At 42.5% G+C, this 12,544-nt stretch overlaps 1 protein-coding gene across 1 annotated transcript in view; it reads left to right on the forward strand.

Annotated features, from left to right (window-relative positions):
* LOC119163695 (beta-1,3-galactosyltransferase 5) overlaps positions 1 to 12,544 on the forward strand; it is a 143,900-nt gene that overhangs the window by 91,306 nt on the left and 40,050 nt on the right. The window contains exon 2 of the mRNA XM_037415754.2: positions 3,942 to 4,014. The gene's annotated coding sequence lies outside the window, so the exon portion shown is untranslated. The remainder of the gene's footprint in view (positions 1 to 3,941; positions 4,015 to 12,544) is intronic.

Here is a 12,544-nt window from a genome sequence, read left to right on the forward strand (position 1 = left end):
ATGGACTCTTCAAGCGTACCGAAGTTGCACAGCTTTGCTTGCTTTTTTAAGTCCCGTAGGAACCGCTCAAAGGGCTCGGCCTCTTCCTGCTTTCGCAATCGAAAAATGTGCCTTTCGTAGACTTCATTACCCTGGTCGACACAATATTCTTCAAATTTCCGCACTAACGTGTCATAATCTTCTTTGCTCTCACCTGCCGCAAACGAGAAGTTGTTGTAGACCTCGAGCGCCTCGTCCCCCGCGGTGCTCAGAAGAATCGCTGCTTTTACGGCCGATGGGCGGGGCTTCTCCGGTTCCGTAGCGGTGATGAACAGCTGCAGCTTCTGCTTGAATACCAGCCAGTTTTTCCTGATGTTGCCGGACAGTTGCAGCGGTTCCGGGGGCTTGACGAGGTCCATTTCGAACGTCAGAATCCCACTTCTGACACCATGTATCGTTTAGCTCAGAGACAAGACGACGATGAACACGTGGCTGGGCCTCGCCATAACGAAAAGACCCCTGGCCGTTTATTTGCTGGGCTTAAGTAGCCGCGCTCACAGCGGGGAAGGGGGAAAGAAGAAAAGGAAGGAACGTAAAGCGCACGAAACGGTGGAGAGGAGGAGAAGACGATATCGCCTAGGGCGAATGCTGATAGCAGATAGTCCGGTCTGTTACAGATAATATGCGCAGACAAAAATATGCGCTAGATCTAAAAAATAAAAAGTCAGTTTCAGCACAAGGCCGAGACAATGAATGTGATAGCAACACATCAGACTGTCACACGAGGTCAGCTTAGAAAGTTTAGTAACCAAATGTAGTGAACACGGTGAATTGTGCTTTAATTGGCAGTAATTAAGTAACCCCAATATTTAAACAGGTGTTGTTGTGAATAGCTAACTGGAAGAACTCTGATAGGAAACGAAATCAAAGTTCGGCATCGAAAAACGTGACCAGTCACACGGTTTTCACGTCGAAGTACACTTTTTGTATTTTTTTCAGGTGCCTAATTATCACTCGGTAGTAGCTATTATATGTCGTGTTGAAGAACTGCAATTCACCACACAACAATAATTCTGCTTCGGCATATTGCTTATTGCGATATCTAAATACAGGCCGAAATCTCTGATTCTAGTTACTGTGGTTGCTGAGATAAAGTAACATGAGTACAAAAACACACTTTGATATAATCCCAGTTAAAGTTAAACATATGCGTTCTTTCAAAAGTACAACCAAATAATAGCAAATTGATGGGCCCGTTCGATATAGGCACCAGTTGGTTACTGATCATCAATATCATTTTTTGTTTCGTTTTTGTGTTGAAACGTCTTGCCTCCGGAACCTCCTTTGTCGCCTGCTGTGCAGGCCTGTCAGCAAAGTACTGTCGTCGCAAGTCACGGGAGCGTACGTTCATACACTGTTCAGTGCACAGGCGAAATTTCGAAGGATTCATGCACACTAGCATATGATATATATTGTCATCATTACACGTTAGTGCAGCATCAAGAGCGCATATTTTCAGTCTTTCGTGTCCGAGGAAATTTTTTTTTAAGTGGCTCTTGCTTTTTAAAGGCCAAACGATAATAATTTTCGCTCTTGCCAATCGACTCCCTGCTATGGCATCCTTGGCCATATACACATTTCTCGTCAGCAAGCTTAAGTCTGTGTTTTCTTTCGCATTCTGGGCCCATTTTTTCCTGAATGTGCCTAATACACTAGAGCTTGCAAACTGTAGCCCCTTCTATGTGACTCTGATTCAGGCTTGAACTGCAATAAAGACCTTGCTATGTTAAATTGGGAGTGCCGAAAGCCACCACCTAAGTTTGGAGATTTGTAAATTTTAGAGCGAAAAAAAAAACTACTGAGACAAACAAACGACTTATTGTGGTTAAGAACAAGCCGCACATTTTAGATAATTCAAAAATAAAAACAACTAATATTTCAATATTCTTGCTTGCTCTGTCCTCTTGAAGAGCTTGTTTCGCTGAAATGACGGTGTCGGCGTCGTTGGCTTTTAGCGAAAAATCATCTCTCCGTGACTGAAAAATCAAGCAAGACGCAAATAAAGTAGTATAAAAATCTGGGTATGAATGGAGATCAAACCCGGGTCGTTTGCGTATCAAGCGGGCGTTCTACTACACAGCCACGCCTCTGCCTGTGTATGTGATGAAATGAACTTCATCTGCTTGTAAATGTGGTCAATGTAACTTTCATGTTTTACAAACACTCTGGTCCTGTGTATACACGCTTCAAAATACAACATGCAATAATGTCGTAATTATGCGTGCTGCAAGCTTACATTGCCATCGGGCGTCGGAACGTAAAATTATTATAATGACTTTTTCGTTTAAAGCCGGTCACCTACTACAAAAGGCACACACGATACTGCACCCTTAGGAAACTTAGTGGGTGCATAACAAGTCGGAAAAATTTTCCTACATTAACTGTAGTATGCACGAGGAACAGAATATCGCTATTGCGTTATTATTATTCATATTATTATTAATAATAATATTAATATTAGTAGCAGTAGTATTAGTATTGGTAGTAGTAATAGTAGTAGCGCCATTACAATAAAATTACACAGCTTAAGCAATTATTCTTCCTGTAGTGAAATAGCAATGGTTTACTATTTTGTATTTTATGATCTTGGTCCTTTCCTTCTTCTTTGTAACGTCTGCCAGGCCTGGTCGCAGAAGTCTCCAGAGACTTAGACAAGGCCGTTTCTGTGCACTTCTTATGAATATGAGAAATAAAGTAATAATTTACTTTATTTCTTATTCTAATATTTCAATTAGTATTAGTAATACTAATAGAATAGTATCAATATTACTTTATTACTATCATCATCTATTATTATTTTTCTTATGTTATATCCATACAAAGGTCCAGTACATACCCTTTGTAAAGGCACAACGCCTGCCCAGTTTTCGGAAGCAAGCGAGAGACAGAAGCGGTGAAAATAAGAGCAATGAATGAGAAACGAAGAAGCATGCTAGCGCGTGACACGTGTAAACGGCTTCATTGCAAAGCATTTCTGATAAACTCTAAAACGAAATAACGATATGTCCGGAATGTGCTGACACACATATTGAACGTGTATAGTGTTTATAGTGTTAACGTTATGACAGAAAAAACCGTGTAATTCATTTAATAAATTTATTGATGTTAAGAAACATATAATTAGTACTTATATTTGGTAATTAATAAAGCGGAGACCATAAAGCGCAGCATGCGTTTGCCATAATTTTTCTGGCATGTTATTGGCAGTCCGACGGGCCCACGATGCAGCAGAGAGACTTGGTCTATCTGTTCCGATGTGGGAGTCGCCTGCAACGTGTACAGCACGTACCAAAGGACCTAATAAAGTTCGTCGGTTCATTCATTTGCAAAATTCATTCATCTATTCATTCATTCATTTTCTTATCCTGTCTATGTTTCGACTTTCGTGTATAATGATTTTCTGACGTTGCCTTGTATTCTCAATTAGAATTGTAGGGCTTTATTTTTCCTTTCTAAACCAGACTTTTGTCTTTTATTCAAAGTCCAGCACTGCCACGTGCCTCAATGTTACATGCAATAGCGCCCGTACGATCCCATTTTTTTTCAAACTCACTTACATTTGCTCATCTAGTTTGGCTTCATATGCATGCATGAGCGTAATGATAATTCAACGCCACGTTTAAAAACGCAAATGTTAGCTGCTTTTTTTTTCTCTTTCACATTATTCAGGCTCTGTCTGAAGCTCTAATGAAAACAAAATTTGCCAACACCATGTCTTCTAGTGTAAAATAAGTTCACTTAACCTGTAAAATAAACACCATATCTGGTCAGTTTAACACCTGTTTTCACCGACGAAACCGCACTACACATTCAGCTAAGTCAAACTGCACTTCACAAAAAATTTCTTGTTTGAGCACACACCTACACTGAATTCTTACATGCTGTTCTACTTTTCATTGTAGGAGACTGTATGCGAACGACGTTCTAGCCAACGCAAGGCAATCCCTTCTGCTTGGAGCTCCCTTCTTCGTCATTGTGAGTGCTTTTGTTTGCTCCTAGACGCTATAGACTCCTAGACGCCATAGACTCCTAGACGCCATAGCGGAGCCCTCCACTATGGCGTCTCTCATAATCATATGGTGGTTTCGGGATGTTAAACCCCACAAACCAATCACAAATCAATGTTGTTGTGAGTGGACGCAAGAGATTGTTTTATTCTTATTTATAAATCTAAAGTACTGACCCGAAGCTGCTGAATAAGTTGAACGCTAGAGCAGCTCCCGCAAGTGACGTCGTGTTGCGTCAGAACTGTAAACAATAATTTATCTCCTCCGGCACCGGTATCTGGATTGTATGTGCGTGTTTTGCAGTATCAGATGGCTGAAAGTTAGTCCAAGCAAACAACATACTACAGCGTTACGCACACATTCTGCATTTACTTCACCTTCACGGCCGTGCGCTTCATCAACTTGATTTATTTATTTTTTTTATTTTTTGATTGATACTGTTCCTTCTTTACGCACGTTTGAGACTGAAAAATGATTGATTGATTGATTGATTGATTGATTGATTGATTGATTGATTGATTGATTGATTGATTGATTGATTGATTGATTGATTGATTGAGTGAGTGAGTGAGTGATGCTCAAAAACAGTATATCACACTGCTCTTCCGCCAATCACCTAAACAACTGACATAACTAACATTCCACCAAAACGCCGTTATTCGGGCTCGGTTGAAAGCAGTTCTTGTTGACTGAGCGAAACTGCACATTGGTGCTCGCTTTTAAACAAATTCTCGTTTGTTTTGTTCGTGCTTTATTTTGATCACAAGAATTATTGCTGCCGAGAAACGGTGCTGGAGAACAATTCGTGCTCGAGGACTCCAGTGAGTTTCTCGCACGCGCTACTGGAATCGGCGCGCGGTGCCCCTAAACGCATAGAGAATTGCGTTCAGGGCGTAGGGCGTTCTTTTGTAACGGCCGTCGACCAAATATTTGGAGAAGATGCGCGCTCCGTGGCATTCTAGCGATCGGTTATTCAGCCACGGCAAGTCGCGCTTCCATTTTTCAGAGAAAAAAAAAGAAAATGGAACTGGTGCTATAGCTAACTGCCACGCAACTGAAAAACTAAGCCGCGGTCTGTCGACCGTTCTTTATTTCCCGGTTTAAGGTCGTTTCTTTCCTTCTTTCTTTCTCTCTTTCTTTCTTTCTTTCTTTCCTTCTTTCTTTCTTCCTTTTGTGCTTTCTTTCATTCTTTCTCTCTTTCTTTCCTTCTTTCTTTCTTTCTTGGTAGTTGGGAAATCGCTAGGCGGGGCCTAGCCACAGTGACAAAATAATATCCCTATATATTTCGAAGTGCTACGCGTACTCGCACAACAGAAACATAACAACAGCATTAACAACAAAAAAATTAGAGGCAGTAAAAGAATATGCGCCCAAGGATGGCCACAAGGGCTATGTCGTAAGCTACATCGCGAACGTCCGAGTGGCGGAAAACACGAAACATGACGCATTCCGCCTTTTCAGCCGTATTGTAAGCGCCCTCAATAGTGCACCTTAAGCATACAAAACTTTAAAACTACAATATCGTATTGTACAATCTCACTTGATTTTCAAAACTCTTTCTTCTTAATTTTATCTATCTATCTATCTATCTATCTATCTATCTATCTGTCTGTCTGTCTGTCTATTAGGATGATTATCTCTATAAATACTTATTATAATAATTAATTGGATGATTTATTATCACGATAATAATAATAATAATAATAATAATAATGATAATAATAATAATAATAATAATAATAATAATAATAATAATAATAATAAATCATCTATTTAACATGCCCTGCAACAATCATGAGGTCCTAGTGCAGGCTCACGCAACAATAAAACGATACAATTATACAACACAATGCAGACACTCTTTAGAAAACAGTCATATAGAGGGTGAAAAGTCACGAAAAAAAGAAATCAGCACAAAATGGGAAGAATCAAAATACAAGACGAGAATCATTGAATGGCAGTGAAAAATACAGAGAATATATACAACAATGTAGAAGGCTTCCTGAAAGAGGAAAAGGGAAAAATCTGTAGGTTGTCGAAAACTATGTTAAGAGAGTACCGAACTAAAATAAACACAATCACTGTCGACGGTAAAAATTGCCCGCAGCTTCCCTCGGGGGAACACTGAGGAGGATGCGGAGCATATAATTGGTTAACGGGGTGTTAAAGTGCGACTTACTTGGGTCGATGGCTAAATTGGTTAACGTGGTTGTGAAATGGGGTGTTAAATTGCGACTTACTTGGGTCGATGGCTAAATTGGTTAACGTGGTTGTAGGAGGGGGTGTTAAATGAGTGAACACGTACACACGTATGCGAAAGGGCGGCGCTGGTCGAAGGGACGTCGATCATTGTGTTTGTGGATTCGTTGGAATTCATTTCACCGCGACCTTGGACGTCGACGCGCCGTACAAACCAACCGACGAGCGGCAACTGAGCGAGCGAGCGCCGACCTTGAGTATATATACAGCGCGACGGCGCATGCACTGTCAGCTGTCGAATGTTCGAGAAGGGAAAGAAGCGCAACGGCGCATGCGCGCGCGTCAGCTGCCGATGTTCTCGAAGCGCGATGGCGCATGCGCGCGCGTCAGCTGCCGATGTTCTCGAAGCGTGACGGCGCATGCGCGCTTTATACAGCTAGCGAATGTTCGTGAAGAGGAGAAGCGCACGCGGTGTGTAGAGGAGGAAGGGTGCACAGATGGTGGAGGAGTGAAGCGCGCGTGGTGTGTAGAGGAGGAAGGGATGCACAGATGGTGGAAGAAGGAGGAGGAAGCTTGCGGACGGCGCCGCACTACAAGCCTCGAGTATTAGATGCTCCGCATCTAAAAAACATGAAGACTGTAAAGGCAAACATTATAGAAAGTTTGTATACTGTGACCAGTAGAGTGTTGAAAGAAGTAGGCAAATACATGAAATGGTCGATTCTCTCTAGTGAACTTACGTGGAATCCAAAAATTTACACAACTGTGAAGGACAGGACATCATACCGTGAACTAGTTTGTAAAGAAATAATAGTTCAGCGCAATTTAGTTTGCAGTGAAGTGATAATATTAATAATAATAATAATAATAATAATAATAATAATAATCTTGCAGCGTTGAAACGAAATCCAGATTCAGAAACATGTATTGTAATTGCTTAAGAATTTTTTTCTGGACTTTCTCGGTGGCATCACTGCCAGATTAAGCAACATCATTCCAGATCACAGATGCATATTTAGGTTGAGGTAGGCATACCGCGGTGTGCAATTTGCGGTAGACCGTAGGAGAACTGAATTGTCGAAAGATTCTACAAATGCAGCCGATAGATTGGAGGCCACGCCTGGCAGCTCGCTTAGTGTGAGCAAAGAAAAAATAGCATGCTATCACAAGAACACCAAAATCACTGAATTCATTAACGTTACATAGGCACATAATGTGGAGCGAGTATGTAAATGACACGATCGATGTTTGGCGAGATATACTCATGAATTTAATCCTTGAGGTACCACTAGTCACTTTATACAAGGAAGACGTTTGGCTATTTACGGCAACATAACATAATCTCTTATGCAGATAGCTGTGAGGGAGATTCACAATAGACAAGTTAACATCAAAGTTTGCAAGTTTATTCAAAAACACTGAGTGGCTAACTACGTCAAAAACCTGGCCCAGGTCACAGTAGACTACGTCAATCTGTCCTCTCTGTGAAATAGGCGAGGCTATTTGCGTCATGAAACTAGCGAGATAGTTGAGCGGCCAGGGAGAAACTCTTGTTGATTAGTAATCATTGAATAATTCACGCTATAATAAAATATGTTGTGAAAAGCCAGGTCAAAGATCTTTGTTGTGGCATACGGTAGAGAAATCGGGTGAGAATTAGAATCATCTGTTTTGCAGCCCGACTTCAATAGTGAAAAGTACAGGTATTTTTCCACATGCCCATAAATGTGAAAGCGTTCAGACAGTTCTTAAATATTGTACTCAGTAGTGGAGGCAAATATGCTACCATAAGTCTTTAGTATGGCGGAATAGATGTCATCTGGGGCACATGATTGGGACGATTTTAAGCGCTTAATGGTGAGCTTTTCATCCAGCGATAGACTACTAAATATGCTAACTGCCTTGGGTTGTTGTACTATCTAAGTCCTAGAGTCAGGGGCCTTATAAACGGATGTAAAAAACGTGGCAAAACAGTCAGCGACGGCACGCACTTCGACACCGTCCGAGTCCGGGACTACCCACTTTTGCTAGACCCTTTGCGTACATCCAAAACATCGGCTGGCCGCTCAAACGATATTTTTCTAATAATGCCATATATGAACTGTGGTCCCGTTTATATGGGTCTTTAGAGAAAGCTTAGAAATGGCTGTACTCGTCCTTCCACTTCTTGAATGGAGAACATTTAGACTTCTTGTGCGCGAAATCTTTATGCTTCACTGCGATTATACGTTCAGGGTAACCAGTGGGAATATTTACGATGTTTAAAAGTATATTGCGGTATAAACCTACGCATGCTATTTAATACAAGCTCCGTAAACTGCTCAACTTGGTTATCAACAATATGTTTGTCAGTAACCTGGGACCAATCAACGGCTAAAACTTAATCCTAAAAAGCCCGTGTACTCCAGTCTTTTCAGAGAAAATCTTGGAGATTGGTTAAAATGACTGCTGTAGCTCCTAGTTGTGGCACATACAGATAATCTTACATTAAGTGGGGGGTGGGGGATTTGTCAGGACTAACAAGAGAGATCTCATAGCGTGTTGATCGCTTAACATTCAGAGGTCGAAGGGGTTGTCTTTGTTACTTTGCTGTAGAAAATAAACGCCAGAAAGTGCAAGAGCAACCTGCAGACTTTCTCGATGACGTGGTTATAATGAGAAAAGATAAGTGGGCTCTAGTCAATTAGACATATTGAAGTCACCAAGAGCAACAATTATTTGCCCACTATGAGACAAAATCGCATGTTCAATGCCAAGAAATGACATCATAAATCAAGGCAGGGGAAATGCAAGGTGGTAAATAGAAACAACCACTCAACAATTTTTCTCAACGTCCCAGGCTGATTTCTAACCAGACAGATTCTTCAAAAGATTCAACGTCTTTCCATCTGATTTCAGTGAACTGTCAATGGCAATCAGCACGTCACGGTCTTTCTGTTTGGTTACACTGAAATCTCGGTCACTGCTGAAGGTGGCCAGGTTTCAGAAATAGCGATAATGGGGAAAAAAGACAAAAAATTATTACCAAAAAACTCCTCTGTCTTAGTACGTACACCTCGAGCATGCTGGTATAGATTGTCCACGTTACACATAATTTTTGACACTTGGGACTAACATAGAGGGATGAAGCATGTCATCGTGTAGCGCCCCACGAAAAGGCTTGAAGAGGCATCCGAGATGCCACATTGAAGGGTCATTCAAGCACTGTAGTTTTTCTTCGTCAGCCTTGATGTAAAAAGCAAATGGCTGAAATTTAGTTTGAAGGCACCGACAAGAGATGAAATACTGATCTATTGGAGTAGTATGTTTTTGCTGTCAGCAGCAGCGTCTGGGCTCAGCTTCGAATCAAAAATGGCCTTAGGGTGCAGCGGCCGATGTGGCCGTTGAGCAACAGAAAGAGCCGAAGTTGTCATTGGGCCAAATGAGGCAGGTTTCTGCTTTATATCAACTTCAGGTGGAAGAAGAGCTCCAGAAGAGACTGTCGCGGGAATCATGCTGCGTCGCTCGGACTTGATGGAGAAAGAGTATTGGAGAGAGGTTGTCCACAGCACACTGGTGGCTTGCAAATCGTACATCGGTCACCGATCTCTCGCGCTGGTAGGGCCACAGCTGCCTCCACTGGCACGGCGGCTATGTTCCTCAGCACCTCACGCAGGAAGCGGACCTCTCCTTGAAGGGACGCGATGGCGCGGGCTTGCTAGTGTGAGCACTTGAGTCGCAATACAAAGCATCTGTACGTCACGTGTGTCGCAAGAATGGTTCCGGTGCGAAATTTGCAAACTTGGGGTGTATGCCGAAGTCGACGTTTTGATCAGGTCACTTGTATTTTTCAATGCTGCAATGCGAGGTTGAGAAAGACAAGTGAACTTGTCGAAACGTCTGGTCTCTGCACAACAGGGCTGTTGAAACGTTTACCTTCGCAAGCTTCCATCTTTCCCTTACTGCCTTTTTGTGAGAACGGTTTCATCTCCTTTGACAGGTAGACGGGACTTTCGTGTTCGCAGATGGTGGTGACGGAAGCCACTGCAGAGCAAAGTGGACTACTGAAGTAGTCGTATGTCACCATCTCTGTTGTTTATCCCGTTTTCTCAATATTAATTCCATAGAGCTGGTTGATTTTTTTTAGAGCAAAAATTGTTATGACATCCGAACTCGGGTCATGCACGCTGCCATAGTTGTCCGCCACCACCAGTGTCCGTAACCCCTATTCCAGAAATAAGATAGAAAAACTTAGTACCAAAGACACATAGGGGCTCAAACCCGGGTTCGCTGCCTGCTTGCCCAGTATTCTACCACTGAGCCACGCCGGTGCTTGCGACTTGCTCGCAAACTTGCCTTAGGCAGGCTTGATGCCGGGGAAGTAATCGTGGTAATTTTATTTATTTATTTACTTATTTATTTATTTATTTATTTATTTATTTATTTATTTATTTATTTATTTATTTATTTATTTGTTTGTTTGTTTGTTTCATTGTAGTGCAGACTTTCTCACTCCAAGCAGGAGTGGTAATACGGAAAATGATTGCAATTCTGTCGAAAGTGACTATCACGTATATGAGTAATAAAACGTTTCAGAACAGCAAATGAACAACACGGCGTCCCACAATGCGAATAGCGTAACGATTGGGTCATCAAATGCTCCAACCCACTACAAAAGCTTGCTTTTGATCAAGTATTAACTGTGGCGTATACCCACTTCAGGCATACTTGTTCATCGTCATCAGCGACTGCGTGAACAATTGGCCTTTCAAATTTCCTTTCAAGTGTTCATCGGATGCCACGCTTCTCAGAAGAATGACCAAGAATAGCATGGTGGAATCCGGCCTACTATATCCAGAAAATATGAATAATCATGACGTAATGGGTACCCAGTAAGTTTGATTGTAGCAGTTACCCAAATATTGTTTAGAAAAGGCTCTGAAAGGCCACACTTTTAGCTTTCGCTGCGACTGTGCTGCGCCTTCCGCGCAGGTTTGGCGTTTTTTTTTTTTATCTCTCTCCTCTTCTCGTGTTTGTCTTACACTTTACGCCGTAAAAATAAGTTAGAAGGACTGCAGGCATCTTTTTCAAGCCCCCCCCCCCCCTCAGTGTAGGTTGTTCTACCACTGAGTGAAATACTTCCACTGAGTGAAATACTGAGTGAAAGTGTCCTGCCATCATAATAGAATATACGCCCACCAGCTTTCATCCAATAAAATGGCAGGTTGTGATCGCCGAGATGCGGTATACGTGTTGCCAGTGCGGTTTCGGGGTCGCGCACGATACGAAACAATCGTTCCGCTGTTTCGCCGCCGCACGTTCGGCTGCTCATCCGGATCGGCATACGAATGGATGCGCCGCGGATTCCCGGCCTGCCGTCCCGCAGCTCTGGTGGCGCCGCAGGTCGGTTCGCGTGTTACAGCGGGGACGGAATCGGAGAGACGGATACATCGCACTAGACGAACCCCCCATGCGGACTTTAATATGATCCCGTAAGCTGCTCCGATGACGTCCATCTGACGCACGTGCGACGAAACGCTCTATTCGGTTCGTTGCTCGACGCATGCAAGTTCTCGCGAATATCGTCAGCGTGAGATCTGGCACTGTCGTCTGAAGACAATAGAGGGAAGCGTATAGCTGCTCAAGACCGCATAACAATGGTGTTAGTATATAGATATGCATATGCTAATACCTTGATTGTTTGGAATGAGAACGCACTACGTAGACGTGGACAGGATAGACATGTATCACCAACTCACCCAATCAACAATATTGACTAATACCTTACCGATTCCAGTGGTTCTTTAATTTATTCAAACGAAAGCCTTAGGATATTGTAGGCTGCTGGTGTATCTTACCTTTTTGAAGTTTGTGGTCAATTGCCGCACCTGATTTCTTGCTTAGTGATCACACGGAACCAATATGCTTTTTCAAAGAGGTGCCGCATCAGACACGAGAGTTTTTCGTTGGTGGTGGAAGCGCCGTTAACCTGAGTGACAAAAGAGACCATCATAATCACGTGAGGACGTGTCCACATGCCGTAATCGTGACGCTACATACCGCGAAGATTTGCTACATCATCACTATGTCCCGGGGACCTCACATCACGTGACGACGTCATCACATAACATCGTCACTCGGTCAAAGGTGGGCCAGTCACGGCAAATGAAAATTCAAAACTACGTGAATATAAGAAAGCTTGGCTTGTGATGCTACCAATCCTGGAGGCAATGAAAAGCCGCAATAGGTGTAAGAAGTTTTCGGAATGGGACGGAGAAACATAAAAAAAGAAGGCTGTTGTTATCGAGTAGTCTAGGTGA

The sequence above is a fragment of the Rhipicephalus microplus genome, chromosome 9 (genome assembly GCF_043290135.1).
Source record: "Rhipicephalus microplus isolate Deutch F79 chromosome 9, USDA_Rmic, whole genome shotgun sequence".
Lineage (NCBI taxonomy): Eukaryota > Metazoa > Arthropoda > Arachnida > Ixodida > Ixodidae > Rhipicephalus > Rhipicephalus microplus.